The 16,094-nt window shown below is 32.6% G+C and overlaps 4 long non-coding RNA genes across 5 annotated transcripts in view; 1 reads left to right on the forward strand and 3 right to left on the reverse strand.

Moving 5' to 3' along the window:
* The window catches only part of LOC138128575 (uncharacterized), a 35,716-nt gene extending 29,456 nt beyond the window's left edge, over positions 1-6,260 (reverse strand). The window contains exon 1 of the long non-coding RNA XR_011158783.1: positions 6,037-6,260. This is a non-coding gene — a long non-coding RNA (uncharacterized lncRNA). The remainder of the gene's footprint in view (positions 1-6,036) is intronic.
* LOC138128565 (uncharacterized) overlaps positions 1-16,094 on the reverse strand; it is a 275,295-nt gene that overhangs the window by 51,014 nt on the left and 208,187 nt on the right. The window lies entirely within an intron of this gene.
* Positions 2,627-5,276, forward strand: LOC138128572 (uncharacterized). The gene is made up of 2 exons (XR_011158781.1): positions 2,627-3,024; positions 3,085-5,276. It is a non-coding gene; the product is annotated as an uncharacterized lncRNA (long non-coding RNA).
* On the reverse strand, positions 4,018-5,909 carry LOC138128562 (uncharacterized). Of its 2 annotated transcripts, none has more exons than XR_011158769.1 (3): positions 5,629-5,909; positions 4,954-5,270; positions 4,018-4,899 (listed from the first exon to the last, which is right to left on the reverse strand). It is a non-coding gene; the product is annotated as an uncharacterized lncRNA (long non-coding RNA). The 2 variants fall into 2 exon arrangements; XR_011158768.1 differs by having other exon boundaries at positions 4,990-5,270; positions 5,629-5,907.

A 16,094-nucleotide genomic window follows, 5' to 3' on the forward strand; every position in this document is an offset into this window, starting at 1 on the left:
TTGTTGAAGAATCTCGCGGTGAGTTGGCAAGAAAGGGAAAACAGCATGAGTCATATAGTTTTTTTGTGAATGGGGAAGAAGTTATTCCTTTGTATGACCCACCTCATTTACTAAAAGGCATATGCAACAATATGTTGAATGGGGACGTGCACTTTAAATGGCGTAGTGAAAGGTATCAAGTTGCCAAATGGGATCACATTATAAAATTGTATGAGTTAGATGGAGAGTTAGAAAAAACCCAAATGGATCTGACGGACATCAACGTTAGCGACTATAGAATGTTGAACCGCCTCACGGACGCGCATGTCTACCCCAATTTAATTTAAAAAATGAAGGTGCGAAATGCTGCGCAAGTGTTTTCCCAGAGGGTGTCGGCAGTAATGAGACGATTTGCAAAAGATGGTTTGTAAAAAATGAAATGAAATCTATTGTTTTCCTTATTATTGTACTGTTACAGGGAATAGTCTTCCAGGAGAAGCAGAAGAGACTGCTAACTTTGTATTGTTTGTTGATCGCCTTTTTGACAGCGTCAATGGATCAGTCATAAAACCTGCAGGGGGTAAACTATTACGATGTGCAGTGAAGTGCGACTCGCCACATCGTGAATTTTGGGTGGAGGCTATACAAGTATTAAAGACAATTAAATACAAAAAAAACGACAAAAAAATATGTACCTCCTGCCATAAAAAACTGGATCCTTACCCTAGATGGGTTGTTGAATCTGTGGCGAAAACTAAGAGCAGTTGGATTTGAGTTTCTACTAACCCGGAATTTAAATCAAGATGCCTTAGAATTTTTTTTTTGGGTGGATGAGGAGCCATGGTGCAAGAAATGTAAACCCAACATGCACTAGTTTCAGGTCCTCCTTCAAAAGCCTGATTATAAATCATTTCGTTTCGCCTCATAGTCCAGGCTCCAACTGTGAGGAAGACTATACGGAAGGGGCATTAGATTGCTTAAAAGCTTTCCTCGCAATAAATGTGGAACAGGACATTGGGGGAATTTTTCCCATCACTGAGGACTGATAATTTTCAGTTGAAAACAGTAACAGAGTAGCAAATCACTGAAACTGAAGCATATCTGACGAGCTATTTGGCAAAAAAAAATGCTGAAAAGCATTGGCATCTGTAAAACTTGCCGCAGTGCCCTAATAGCACCGGATGCCTCCCCAGATGAAGAGGACTCTATATATTTTCGGGCCTATAGTCAAAAGGCTTTGCTACGGCCATGAACAAAGTTTTCGTACTTGTTTAATTTATGTTATCAAGTTGCACATTTTTACATAGTAGAACTTATCAATAAAGATAACATAAAATCTAGAATTCTGTCGCTTCTCCATAAAAAAATTAATTTCGATAAGTTTCCGAAATGTGACAAGCACGACTTATTTTCAATGTTTTTGAAGTTATTTTTGCAATTTTATTTATATACATATGCTGGTAATGTAAATAATATATTGAAAGGTAATGTACTTGAAAATATTAATAACAATGTTAAAAAGCAAGCTCTAGTGCGGTATAGAAAATATAAAAAAAAAAAATAGTTAGCGTTACGCAAACAGAAGCAATTAATTACTTAAATTATTTCATTGTATCCATTTAGTTTTATATTTATTTATCTTTTCTTATTTAATTAATTTAATTAATTTAATTAATTTCCAGTGTGATTTGGCTAATTTTATGGTTCATGCCTAATACGTTGCTTAGTCCTCAATATTCTTCGGTTTTAGGTATGAAGTTATGCAAATCACACCGGAAATGTTACAAAACGTACGGGATGCAGGTTACTATCGATTTGCAATTTGCCAACAAACAAAAGGTGGCGGTTTTGAACATTTTTTGCATGAAATAATGTTAAACTTATGAAATTGGTTTTTATTTTTTAGCACGTCGGCTTTGAAAATATCTAGAAAACAAATAGTAAATAGTGTGTTGTATTCCTTGCGAAGTGGTCTTTCAAACGAGGTGTCACTTGACATACCATTCCATTTGAAAAAAAAAGTTGGGGCTGGTTGCGCACTTCCGGGAACAGATAGGCAAAAACCATATACGTCAAATTGTGGGCAAGGAAAAATAAAAATCGTCCTGTTTCGGGATTTTTTACAAAAATTGCCTATTTCCAAGTTATGAATTTTATCCCAGTTGAAGTTTCCACCCTGTATATCTCTAGTCTATGAATTATCTGAGCACCTGGCTTTCATATTGATTATGGTACAAAACGCCACAAAAATGAAGCAATTAGCATAAAACTGTGGGTACAAGAGATGATAAATTTATGTTACAAAGAGCAAGGTGTAGAAATGACCCGCAAACTCTTCTTGATGTTACAGACTTTGCATTAATTACAATGACTTCATTCCAATCCCAACAATTACTTAAATTTGAACATGATAAAGTTTGTCTTGATGGGACACACAGAACAAACAGTTGTGACTTTCAGCTATATACATTAATGACAGTTGATGAATTTGGTTCAGGATGCCCAGTTGCATTTTGCTTTTCAAATCGGGCTGATGAAACTATTTTCAACTTATTACACCTACTTTTATTTTAATTTTCTCAAAAAATAATTTGAAAATAGTTGGGCCAATTACGATCCACATACCTATGAGTTGGTTAGGTACCTCAGGGGTGCGTTCATGAAATTCACTCGAGTAACTCTGGAGTAACCCAAGGCGTTTATGACAACATCTGCGTTAACCCAAATATCCGGATAGGGCGTTCATAAGGACACCTAGGTTTTGCACCCAGTTAACACTTTTAACCCACCTCTAGCGATGGGTAAAATTAACACCACATGCGCACGGTGGATGTTGTGTTGGTCAACCGCGTGGTCATTTCATTTTGTTACCGCCAATATTTTTGAATGAGGTTAAGTTGTTGTTTTTATTTGCAAAACGATTTAGCTATTTAAAATATTATATTGAAATGGCTACTTCAATACCTAAATATTCCTTAGTTAAGGATACTGAAGGGAACAATATGAAAAATGAAAATGGGTTGTCATTAATGTATGATGAAACAAGTTAATTATTTTAGACCTATCTACCTAATTGAACAATAAATAGAAATAATTAAATTTTAGATAATTGTTTGGTGTATGTAGAGGATGAAGACATAAGTCAACCTGTGGAATCCGAAGCTGCAATTCTTAGTGATAAAACTTCAAATGATGAAAGTTCAAAGTGTGCAAGTACAAGTTACCAAACGGATCTTCCTGATATAAATAACAGATGGGAACATAAGGCAATTCTCATGTTAATTGATCAATATAAATCGTCGCTATCATTATTTACGTCGACAAGTGTGAGAAATGATGTAGTTTGGAAATCCATTTCAGCAAAATTACATGAAAATGGTTTTAAATATAATAGAACTCAGTGCGAAAATAAATTTAAAAATTTGAAAAGACAATACCAAAAAAAAATTGATAGTATGAGAAATACAGGTGCTGCTTCAGTAAAATTTGAGTATTTCAGTCAATTTGATGAAATCTTTGGGAAAAAGCCAAATGTCAATCCAATTGCAATAGCTTCATCTTCTAGAAGACAGACAGACATGGAGACCAAATTAATAGAAGATGCATTAGAAGAAAATACATCAGATTCAAACAACAGTAATATTAAAGATGTGCAAGATAAAATAAAGAAGAGGAAATCTAAAGCCGAGAAATTCTTGGAACATATTCAAAACACTGAAAAGGAAAAAGAACAGAGCAAACGATTTCGTCATGAGCAGTTGATGGAAATTCAAAGAGAAGCCATACAAGTATTTGCCCAGAAAATGGATAAATTAATTGATAAATTGTAAAAATCAAGGTTGATTTTTCTTATTAAGTAGATATTGAGGAAAGTTTGTTAATTTTTTTTTTATCAAAGTTTTTATTTTGTTTCATAAGATTGTTTATTTTTTTATTATTAGCTTGTTTTTGTTTTTTAATATTATTGATAAAATTGTAAATTCAATTTTTTTTCTTCTTTTTATTGAAAAGGTTTGTTTTTGAATGTATGCGCAATAATTATGAAAATTATGTTTATTGAGAAATAATTTCATTGATTAACAATATCCACTATCCACTTCTTACATAACTTTTTACTATTAACGATGATTCCATAGAAAATCTACCAGAGAATCCCTAATATGTCGCCCATGTGGCTCCATAGCTGCATTATCAGCATTTTGATCATCATTATCTAATTCTCGACCTTCGTTTATATATTGGTCAATTAAGTCATCATTGTGTAGCAGGCAAATGTTGTGCAATACACATGCAGCTAGAATTGTTTCCGGAATTAAATCAGTCCGATTCATATCAATGTATTTCAGTCTTCGAAACCGTCCTTTCAATAATGAAAATGCTCTTTCAATGACTTGTCTTCCTTTAGATACTGCAGAATTATAATAAATCTGCCTTGCAGTTAGGTTGCCTCGGTTGATGTAAGGTGTCATGAGCCATGGTAGTACAGGATATGCTTTGTCTCCCAAAATATACTCATTATGTGGAAAAAATCTTTGTGGGTGATTTTGAACACCTTCATAAATGTGAGAATTTCTGAAAATGCGATTATCACTAACTGAACTGGGATATCCCACAAAGCAATCTGTAAATTGTAAACAGGGATCACAAACAGCTTGCAATGTCATTCCATAAAAACACTTTCTGTTTATATAGGATTCAGGATTTTCTTTTGGAGCTTTAATAGCAATGTAAGTTCCATCTATGGCTCCTATAGCATGTGGGAGTCTGCATAAGTTTTGAAATTTGCGTTTTAATCCCTCTATCTCATTTTCTTGAGGCCATTTTATCAAATTTGGTGCAATTCGGCATAAACCTTTAATTATTCTGACAAAACATACAGATAGTGTAGACTTGGCCAAGTCAAATCTTTCCCCAATAGATCTAAAAATTAATAACGTTCATTACATTACTTTATCCATTTATTACATGCATTACTTTCAGATGATAATTTTGTATTAAACTTGTATCTACCTATATGAATCAGGTGTGGCTAAAAGCCAAATTACTGCAAGCAGTTGTTTTTCAGGTGAAACGTTTGGAGGACCAGAAGTATGTCTTATTAAAATAGGATTCATTATCGACAAAAGATGTTCGAACGTTTCGTAAGTCATTCTAAAATGACTTTGAAATTCGGTCGAATTATAATGGGCAACAACATTTTCCACATATACAGTAATACGAATGGGTTTTTCTCCTTTCTGCAATATTAATAGCAAACCATTGTTGACCACGTCACTTTCCTCGTCATCTGACTAAAATATTAGTTTATTTAACGAGTTCGTGTGTAAATTGGGCTCTTTATGGCTGACTGGGCTAGTTTAAACGCGAGTGAAACGAGCGTTTTAAAAGCCCACGAATGCCATAAAGAGCCCAATTTACACACGAACGAGTTGAATACAATGTTTTTTTGTTCGACGAGCCCCTTAAAGGCTTCAAATCGCTTAAAATCTTTAAAATTAACTTGACATTTCGTTTTGACAAGTTGTGACATTTATCAAAATCCGTTCACACAGGAGAAAATTCTCAAATTCTGACAGTGTCGAACAAAAAAACACGTTTATGTCTAAATTATGTCTATTTTTTAATACATATTTAATTATAGGTACAAACCTCTTGGTGATTTAAAAAATTCTTAGCAAATGATAATATGTTCATTGCAATTACTTTTTTAATCTTATTACGGTTACTATTATTATTCATGTTTTTTTTTCAACTTTTAACCTCTAAATGCCGATAAATGGCAGGTTGTGTGACAGCTCTGAATTTTTAGGTTTTTACTCGGGAGCGTTCATTGAATATGTCGACCAGTAAACTACTCGACGCCATACTAACACAACTCGTACTCTACTCGGGTAGTGTTTCATAAACGCACCCCAGTTATAATAGTAGACCATGCACATGCATTGTAAAATGCTGGAGCATCATCAGACATAAAAACATTTGAAGTTATTACACCTACTTTTATTTTAATGTTCTCAAAAAATAACTTCAACTACTTGATAAAAGATTAGTACTTACCTAAGATCTTCGCAATATATCTGCATTCTGCATTCTTCGAGATTATTTGCGATTCGCACCGAAATTACAAAATACCGAACAAACCTTATTAACTCTTAATCATTATTGGATGCGTCCAAATATTTTTTCACAGCACAATTAATTTTAATACAATTACTCACTCCTTGCACCTGAATTTATTGTTTAAAGCACAAACACGTGCGTAACATTCCGAAGAAAACCCGGGGAACGGGGGAACAATAACACTAAAAAAGGTTATGTATGCTACAATGCTACAAACGACCCACAGTTTTGTGTATTCAAAATTGAAATAAAAGAGGTATGCAACTTTATGTGTTGGCTTGTGGTACTAGCTGCATAACTTAGAGAGCGTTAATTCTTCAATAAATTTAATCTTATTCGAATAAAAATTTCACTATCACTTTAAGCATAGGTAACTATTGTCTATTTAGTGAAATACAATTTTATTTGCAGAAAATATTACAACAAATTTTCAGCATTGTTTTCTCAACACTTTACCACTCTTCATCATTTGCTTTGAAAAATATTTTGTAACATGTCTTGCATTTCTTGCAAAATGTGAGGTTCAATAATCTGTCATTATTAAGGATATTTTAAAACCATTGCAATATTTTACACAACATGAACAAATACAACAGGAACAAACAAAAAAATGCGATGCGTTTATTTATTATTGATTACTTGTGGTTATTTTAATAAAGAGGAAGCGAGAAAGGAAATCGTGACGTCATCCCAAAAGGGTAAAAATTGGACCATAACTTCAGAGTTCAGAGATTGAATCTTATTTTCGTAATCCTAGGGATTATTTAGCGTAAGAAAGGTAGGATTACAATAGCGCCCGTTTTCATTACCTGTATGTACAAATCATTTCCATTAAAAAAAAACTGTTATCGGATAATACTTACAACTTTTCTCCAATTGCAGAAAAATACTACACTTAGAACTATGTCAGAATCATTTAGGCATTTATTGGAAAAAATTATGGTTTCTGTATAAATTAGTAGGGGTTTTAATATTCTAAGTATATTCACTCGTTACTGAGAACAACTAATTACCTACAGCTTGGCCGTTTACTAGACGTTACTAGACGCAGGTAGTTTGGCCCAAACGACCGATACCGGGTTCGATATTGGAATGGATGGGAACAGAAAAGTTTGAGTGTCACATTCTGAGATTATTTAGATTTTAGGTTAATAATAATTAGATGATATACCTATTTTACCTTAGGTTTCTTAATTTAATTTTTTTCAATCCATTTTCATAAAGTAAAACGCCCCAAATTAAATAAACCAAATATCTTTACATCAAAATATTTTCATTAAATTCTAATCACGGATTTTATTTCTCTATGTATTATGGTTTCATAACGTGTACCAAATTTGAACTGCATCGAACAAAATTTAATTTTTAAAGTGATAGTTTTTTAACTGCTGTACCTAGGTAATTAATTTTAACAAAAAAGTAATACCCAATTTTTGTGGCGGTGAACAGTATTTATGCATCTACCTATAATACTTTCATATAAATATAATTTAGTTTTAAAGTCATTTTCGTGCTTGTCATAAGTGATGGGACACCCGGTACATAGTTTAAATTTTTATTTCATGCTATCCGGTAGATGTTCAATTGCATCATCAATTTGAGTCCGGTAATAATTGTATAATTGGTGCTCGATCAAAAAAAGTGTTATATGTAGGTATTGTATTAGGTATTTTAATTACTCGCTATTATTAGAATTAGTGATTGGTTTACTTTGTTAAAAAGATAAAAAGGTTATGATACCGCACCGCGGCAATCCGGCCATCTCCTTTCAGGTATATTTTAAAAATGGGATTCATAAGTTGATCATCGCGGCACGCCGGGCCTGCCCCGAGGTGTCCCGTGAGCCCAGTGCAAGTATCTTCCCAACAAAAGTTGCATTGCGGGCGTTAAGGGTCCTCATCTCAAAACAAAAATTCCAGTTTTTGGGTTGCCTACTCTGTAAATGTTGACAGCTGAACCTTCTCAGCGGGAGTTACTTACGGTCACAAAATGCTGAGAGCGGTCTTCCAGGTAGATTGATTGTAAAATGCAAATTTTCTTGGCGAGAAATATTATTTCTTTAGTTTTGGAGATAGTTTCTACATACTAGGTAGCGGTCTATTGGTAGAGGTACAGGTAAAATTGTGGGACAATGATTATTATTTTCGGATCACAGGCTATGAATAATACATTTCAAAAATTTGAAGCAGATTATACATATGAAAATGAATAGATTAGAAATCGATCCTTTGATAACGAGGTTTTTATCACTGAATGAGAAGCTGGGGAAGTAGTTACTCGTATACTTAGTCCAATTTTTACCCTTTTGAGGTGACGTCACGATTTCCTTCTTCGCTTTATGAAACGACAGAAACAGAAAAAAACAAAAAAGCGGTAGGTCCAATTTTTACCCATTTGCGATGACGTCATTATTTAGTAAATTCACGTAGATATATTTAAGCTAGGATCTGAAACAAATTTTAATTGATCATAAATAACTATTATGTTTCAAATTTGTTGACAATTACTTCGAAAGGTTATGTTTGTAATCAATGTAATAAGTGAAAGAAATTAAAAATTGTCAAATTAACAGGAGCATAAAATAACCACAAAGTAACCTAAATAAACGTACCGCTTTTTTTGTTTTTTTCTGTTTCTGTCATTTCAAAGAGAAAAAGCGAGTAAGGAAATCGTGACGTCATCTCAAAAGGGTAAGAATTGGACAATACGTTTATTTATTTTTGATCAATTCAAATTTTTTTCTCATCCTAGCTCAAACATACGGGAAGTTACTAGATAATGACGGCATCGCAAATGGGTACAAACTTGACTCTAGAACTAGATAGTGATGGGATATCCGACATAACAGTCGTAGTTGACGTTGCGTAGTCCAAACGTTCCTATAAATCGAATTACAACTCTCTATCTGGTGTGGGATGTATAATTGGAGCTAGGATTACTTTGTGTACAAAACTATTGAATTATTGAATTAATAAAATGTTTAAAAATGTAAAATTTACTTAGCCTTGGAAATGTTGTCTTTAGCTATCGTTAGTTGTTTCCCGTTTATATTTTGATTAAAAAATAAATAAAAATAAAAGTCAATAATAAGTGTAAAAATAAGAGATTTAACTGGAACATAATACATTTTAATTAAAAAATTAATAAAAAGTTTAAAATCCAAAAATACATAATTTTATGCTAAAATGATTTTCAAAATGGTGGCGATGTGAGCATGTGTTACATCACTGAATTCACAAAAAAATACTCTTTCAAAAATATTAAAATTGACTACACATGCGATTAAAAAAAAATCAACTTAGCCTTGTAAAAAAATCTCATATGATAGAATTCTTCTAACTGTGTGCCCGGCACCCAAAATATCCTAATCTTGGATCCAGGTAGTGAAGGGCTGGGGATTAGACTGCATTGCAGGGGTGGTAATTATCATCTATACATTTAAAAAATATTTTTTTCTACAACCGTCAAAAAAACGTGTCATTTATGCATCGTTATCAAGTCGCAGAGTATATAATTTTTAAAAAGAGATTGCGGTACTATTCCCGTTGCTGAAATTACAATTACAAAATTACAAGTGGTAAAATCGAAATTTTTTCTAAACACCAAAGTTTTCTCATAGCAACGGAGAGCTCTAAATATTTATTAATTTTTGTGTTATATGTCTGTGTTATATTGTGTGAATTTGGAACAGCTATATCTAAAAGATATGCTTGCTTTTGTTGTTTATTTAAAATAATAATGTCTGGTCTGTTATGATATTAACTAAATTAAAACTTCCGTAATTTTTAGTATTTTTTATGTTTTATATATTTTTTGGCACGCGATAGTTAAATTTTATTTTGTACAGCATTGTGGATTATGCGTATGCCTATCGGGGAAACCGCGTCAAAAAACGCGCCTTTTATTCTACCTCTATGGTGGTGTGGAAAAGAATAAATAATAAAGAATAAAGAAGTAATTGGCTAAAAGTATAACTTGTATTCGAAGTACTGTAGCAGACACAATATTCGGACACCCAATAAACCCAAGCCAAGAGCCCATAATTAGTCCCACAATAGGAAGGGTCGGTTGGTTGTAAATCAATGGGAGATTGCAAACACGCTTATAAGAATTTCTTACGATAGACCGTATTGTAAAATTCCAGGGGCAGTTTAGTGATTTATGGCTGTGGTTACTGCTTATTGTTAACATAATTGTAGGTACTTGGTTTAGGTTTATTGGGTGTCCGAATATTGTGTCTGCCAGTATAATATCATCAGGTAGTAAAATGGAAATTAGCTCGGTGCAGAGAGATGAAGTCGGCCGGCCCCTTGGTCCTAGTCCCAGCTCAACTAATGGGTGCTGTAAATCACGGGCTGCTGATATTGTTGGTTGCCATCATCACACTTCCGAACAATGAGTTTCGTTTTTTATTTTGCCTCGTAAGTCAGAATTTAACCAATTTCAAGAAAAACGAAGATTTCTCTGCATTAGATTACACATTCATGATTACAATGAGCTACTTTAGAAGTCAAACAAGTTAAAAATGAGACCGCTAGGAGCAATTTTGAAATTGCAATTCTTTAATCGTAACGACCAATTTATTGCCTTAATCGAAAAATCAAGATTTCTCTGCAATTGATTATGTCAAAAGGAATCGATAGAACTGTCGAGCAGCTTTTCAACTTCAAATTTGAAGTTTTTAGGAGTAATTTGCGTTTACATTGGTTTAGTATAGGGCTACGATTTCGAGATGAGGCCCCTTAAGGCTCGCGTTTACCTGAGTCGAAAAAGTGGATTTTCGATCACGTTTTTTTTGAAAACAATACGAGATGAACGTTTTCTCTCTTTACTACATAAATTATGAACATTTCTATTAGTGAACTACGAAGAGAAAAATATAATTTTGTTTTGACGAATCTGTTGAAAAACCACAAATAAAATGCTCTGCTTGGAAGCTGTGTAGGCAAAATGAAAAGAGATATCGAAAATATCTCACGTCATTCACTAGATATTGTTATGAATGTGACGCAGACGAAAAGTGGTGTTTCCTACTTGAATATTAGTTGAAAAAAACGAAAAAAATGAAGTCATTTCTCAACGTTAAAATTTCACGTTGTAGACAACCAACCCTACATGCTACCTGAGCTAACAGCTTACGGAAAGGGGACTATACAAGGGTACAAATTACATCGGCATATCACCCATTTTAATATTATGCAAATCTCTATCCTTTTTTTTTACGTGCAATAATAATTTCCAGTAATAATACACCATGAAATAAGCACAATTTTTTCCTTTATTTCATGTCAAAATTCACGATTTAAAATATTTTATTTTATACTGTCCGGTAGATGTTCGATTACATTATCGATTTGAGTCCGGTAGGTTAGTTATAACAGTATCAGAGACTGTTTTATTTATACAAATCAAATCTGACATTGAAAAGTGCAAAAGTCGAAAAATATTCACTTGAGTGCTTCGAAATTATCGAGTTGTAATACGAAAGTTGATTAGCACCCACGAATGTCATTTTTTAAAATGGTTGCAAGTTGCTCGTCAGAAGTTGACGACTCATGTTGACATTTGATATAAAAATAAAAAATGTGACACTAGTATTCGCCGTTGTCTTAAAAATTTAAAAAAAAAAACATTTGAAGGACAATAAAAAATTATCGAAAAATTATCGCTGTAATTCAAAAAATAAAGCCTTACGATTGGTCGAAAATAATGATGAATGAAATAATCACATATTATATCCCAAGTGCAAAATTTTTTATGGGAAATTTTTTTGCTAATGAACGAAAACATCCATAAATGAGGTCAGAAGACCAATTATTAGCAAATAAGAGCACGAGACGAAGTCGAGGGCTTTTATTTGATAATAATTGGTCTTTTGACCGAATAATTTATGGATGTTTGAGTTCATTAGCAAAAAAATTGCCGATATTAAAATTTTGCACGAGGGATATACGGCTGATTATTTCCTGAATAGAATGAAAACAAACGCATTATTTCCAATCCTTTTTATTCAAAATAATTAAATAAAAAAAAATCAGGTACCGGCATTTTTTATCAGATTATTGCACATTGCATTTTAGAGAAATTTTATCGGGTTATTTTTTGTTTTCTCGTTTTGATTGGTCAATATTTGTCACGCAATTGGTTGCTAAACACATGAAGGAAATACTCATTGTAAAAAACAATAGCAACGGCCATTACCACAGGAAAAAAGATGATGCAATTTTCACAAAATACATAATATGATTTTTTATTTTTGCAATAAAATTATGATACAGAACAGACTTCTTGTATGAAATAATAGTATACTATTACTATTACATGAGCAAGTACAGAATAAGTAAAGAATAAAAATCGTTACTTGGGAGTACATAATATAATCCTATACTTTATCTATAGCAAATTTTTTTGACTAATAAACCGATAATATTCAATTATTCACCGAAGGGACACAAGGTGAAACCAACCGTTTCATTGTAATTTTAACTTAAAAATATTTTACCATAAGGGTCATTTTTGTCTCATTCATAATTCTTGACAAATCAGGTAGAAACTCCGAACTAAAATTCATTCCCTCATCTGCAGGGAGTAAATGCAGATTTAATCGTAATACTTTGGGAAAATACAACTACACAATGCTGCACCCTGTATTTGGTGAATATTATAGTTTTATTAGTCGGACCTTCAAAGTCAGAAAAATGTCCTATACGATCAAATTGTAGGTATATTATGTACCTACAAAAAAATACTAAAACAAATTCTTAGCTCAATATTTTTAATTTTTTAAAATGTAATGTTCCTTTTGTTAAAAAAAATCGGGAGAATTACAAAAATTATAATTTTTGTATGCACTCTCGATCATAACTGACGACATATTTAATTGATTTTTTTTTTTGTTCGGTTTGTTCCCGGGATGGAAATAACTCAATTGAAAAAATGTTTTTGGAAAATTTGGAGAAAAATCTGGAAAAACGCATTCCAGCCTAAATTAAAATTACATCCGTTTTTACTTTTCTGTTGTTTCGCGATCTGTCCAACAAATGTAATTATTTTATTTCTATACCAATTTATTTCGCTATCGGATTGTTCACTTGAACATCGATCTTGCAATAGAAATGTAAATAAAACACCATGAGATTCATTGTTATTTCAAATTTAATGGAAGAAAATAAATCATCATCACAAACTAATTTACTGAAATTTGGATTGGACAAGACAACGTCTGTTGGGGTCGGCTAATAAATAATAAAATGGAATGAAACAACAGTTTGCAGTGCAGCCAATTCAGATTTGGCATTGTAGGACTTGTCTTTCCAACACAAAATTTTATCTCCGTATTTAGGTACGGAACAGGACAGGATCGTAATCCTCCACCCTCTATTGAGCGTCTGTGACTAATTCAAGGTACCTGCGTCTCTCGGTTTGTTTGACCCGTTTGACCAAAATATAAATTTGTAAATAGAGGACCCACTGCACATCAACTAGGAAATTTCTTTTAGGTAAACGCGAGCCTTAAGGAATAAAGATAAAAGTTAACCAGCTTTGCTAGCTATCCTTTACACCTTATTCCTTATTCTGTTTTCTTGAACGGTTACACGCTAGTCCGTAAGTTCAACTTTTTATCTGAAGCGTTATTCCTTATTCTTCGTCTATGAACCAACCATTAAAACATGAAAACTAGTCCAGTTAATATAATACAGGGTAACAGACGAAACACCTTTGACGCTCTATTTTACTTATTCTTTATCCGATTTGAATATATGAAACATCAAATGAAACAGTTCGAAAAACACTTCATTATTATTCTATTCGATATTTTTTTTGACATCTATTTTTTGACAGACGATAGCCAACTCTTTTTTCAAATTACACACTATATATTTTTTTATTCGTTCTTATAAAGAATCTTCTTCTGAATTTCTTACATTAAAAGAAAAAACAAAATAGGTATTTTTATATTAAGTGCGCGAAGAGAGTGTTTTTTTGTGCATGAAAAGGTCTTTTACGCCGAGACGAAGGTCGAGGCAGTATAAGCCTTTGAATGCACAAAAACATCTTCGCGCACGAAATATAAACAATATTTTTTCTATAATTGATTCAAAAAATTGAAATTAAAAATTCAAATTTTTGAAGGAACTCTGAAGTTTCAATGCAGTGACCATGTTGCTAGGTAACTAATAAAAAACAGTGCGTGAAATGAAAAACAGAAATAGTCGTATGCGTGAAATTGCATTTCACACACCGTTTTGTATGGTTTCTATGGTTTCGATCTTACTAACAATGTAAAAAGAAAGACACGTAAGAAAATGACCCACTTCATGCACAGATAACTATGCGTGAATTTCAATTTTTTGAATCAATTATATAAAAAATGTATTTTAATTGAAAAAAATTGAAAATCAAAAATCAAGTAATCACATTTGTAAACAATACAAAATCTATTCTAGTTGCTTAAAATTTCCTCAATGCTATTGCTGACACTGTCGATACCTTCTAGAAATGCCCACCTTTGCATTCAATAAAAAATTTCGGGGTTTTTCCTGACATACTCGCACTATTCGCTTCTATTCTTAACTCTTTTTGGGTACCTGGTGGGGTCGAATAAACATTGTCTCGAAAGTTTGTAATGAATATAAAAAATCCAATGGATTCAAATCTGGGGATGTACTGGGCCATCGAACAGCTCCATAACCACCCATTCATCGTTCACCAAAATGATTTAAATGATTTAAAAATACAAAATTCATGCGTACATTATGTGGTATGGCGCCGTCCTGATGAAACACGACTCTATTCAACACTGCTAATGGTATCTCATCCAGAAAGTTGCTTATTTCGTTTGATAATAAATAATATGATAATTTGTTTGATTGAGGCTGTTATCAATAAAAAAGGGACCCACTAGTCACAGGTCACAGCAACATTATTATTATTATTATCAAACTGTTTTGACAAATGAATATTCAGAGCTCATATTTCGAGCATCTAGAACAAACTTCTCTCTTGTTTATTTTAGTCACATGAATTTTAAATTTTGTACATTTACTCTTTAATTTCTTGACTTTTGTTTAATGAATGGGTATAGTTCTTTGCATTTTTATATTCAGAAGACAAATCTCTACAATACTGAATAGAAAAAAATGTACAGTGCTATTTGATAAAAAGAAGCTGATGTTCATTTGTCAAAAACTGGACGCAAGATTTTTTTTTCATTAAGTGTTTTCAAAATTATTTCATTTGATGTATCATTTATTCAAATGGGATAAATAATTAGCAAGATACAGCATCAAAGGTTTTTCGTCAGTCACCCTCTACATCCGACCTTGCAAAAGTAGTAGTTCTAATTTTTTGATATGTTGTTTGGAGCCAAGAGTAAAAAGCCAAATTTGCAAATTCGAAGACTTGTGCGCGCGCGTGGTAGCCAAAGAACTGCGAAATTTTGGCACTATTTTCAGTTTTTGCTCAATATCTCCTAAGATATGAGTCTCATAGAAAAAGTTGAACTTATCTTTTTTAAACTACATTTACTATCTCCAATCTAAGGCCTATGTGAGCTCTGTGCGTGCAGTAGTTTTCGAGATAAAACTCTTCAAAAATTGGGTATTTTTTCCAACATGTAAAATAGCTATTTGTGTATTAAGAGATAAGAGCGCAAAGTGATACATTGTCGATTGAGAGATCGACAATGTACATTTGCGCTCGCAACACACACAAGATTTTTCCTACAATCGCAACTATGACTACTACCTAAATATTATTTTATTTGAACCAAATCAATGTAATACCTTCTTAAAATCAGAAACTAATTATTCACAATATTGATATTAAAAGTACAATAATTACGGTTTTTGAAAAGTAATCCATGCTCTGGAAGTGTGCATTCTGGTCGTTTTGCTGCACTTACAATTTCGGGAGGTGTACACAAAAACGCTTCCTCAACAGTTTCCCTTCCTTCTACAGGCTTTTGAGCAATGTTTTTTGTAAAAACACAAAGA

This window comes from Tenebrio molitor, chromosome 4 (genome assembly GCF_963966145.1).
Source record: "Tenebrio molitor chromosome 4, icTenMoli1.1, whole genome shotgun sequence".
NCBI lineage: Eukaryota > Metazoa > Arthropoda > Insecta > Coleoptera > Tenebrionidae > Tenebrio > Tenebrio molitor.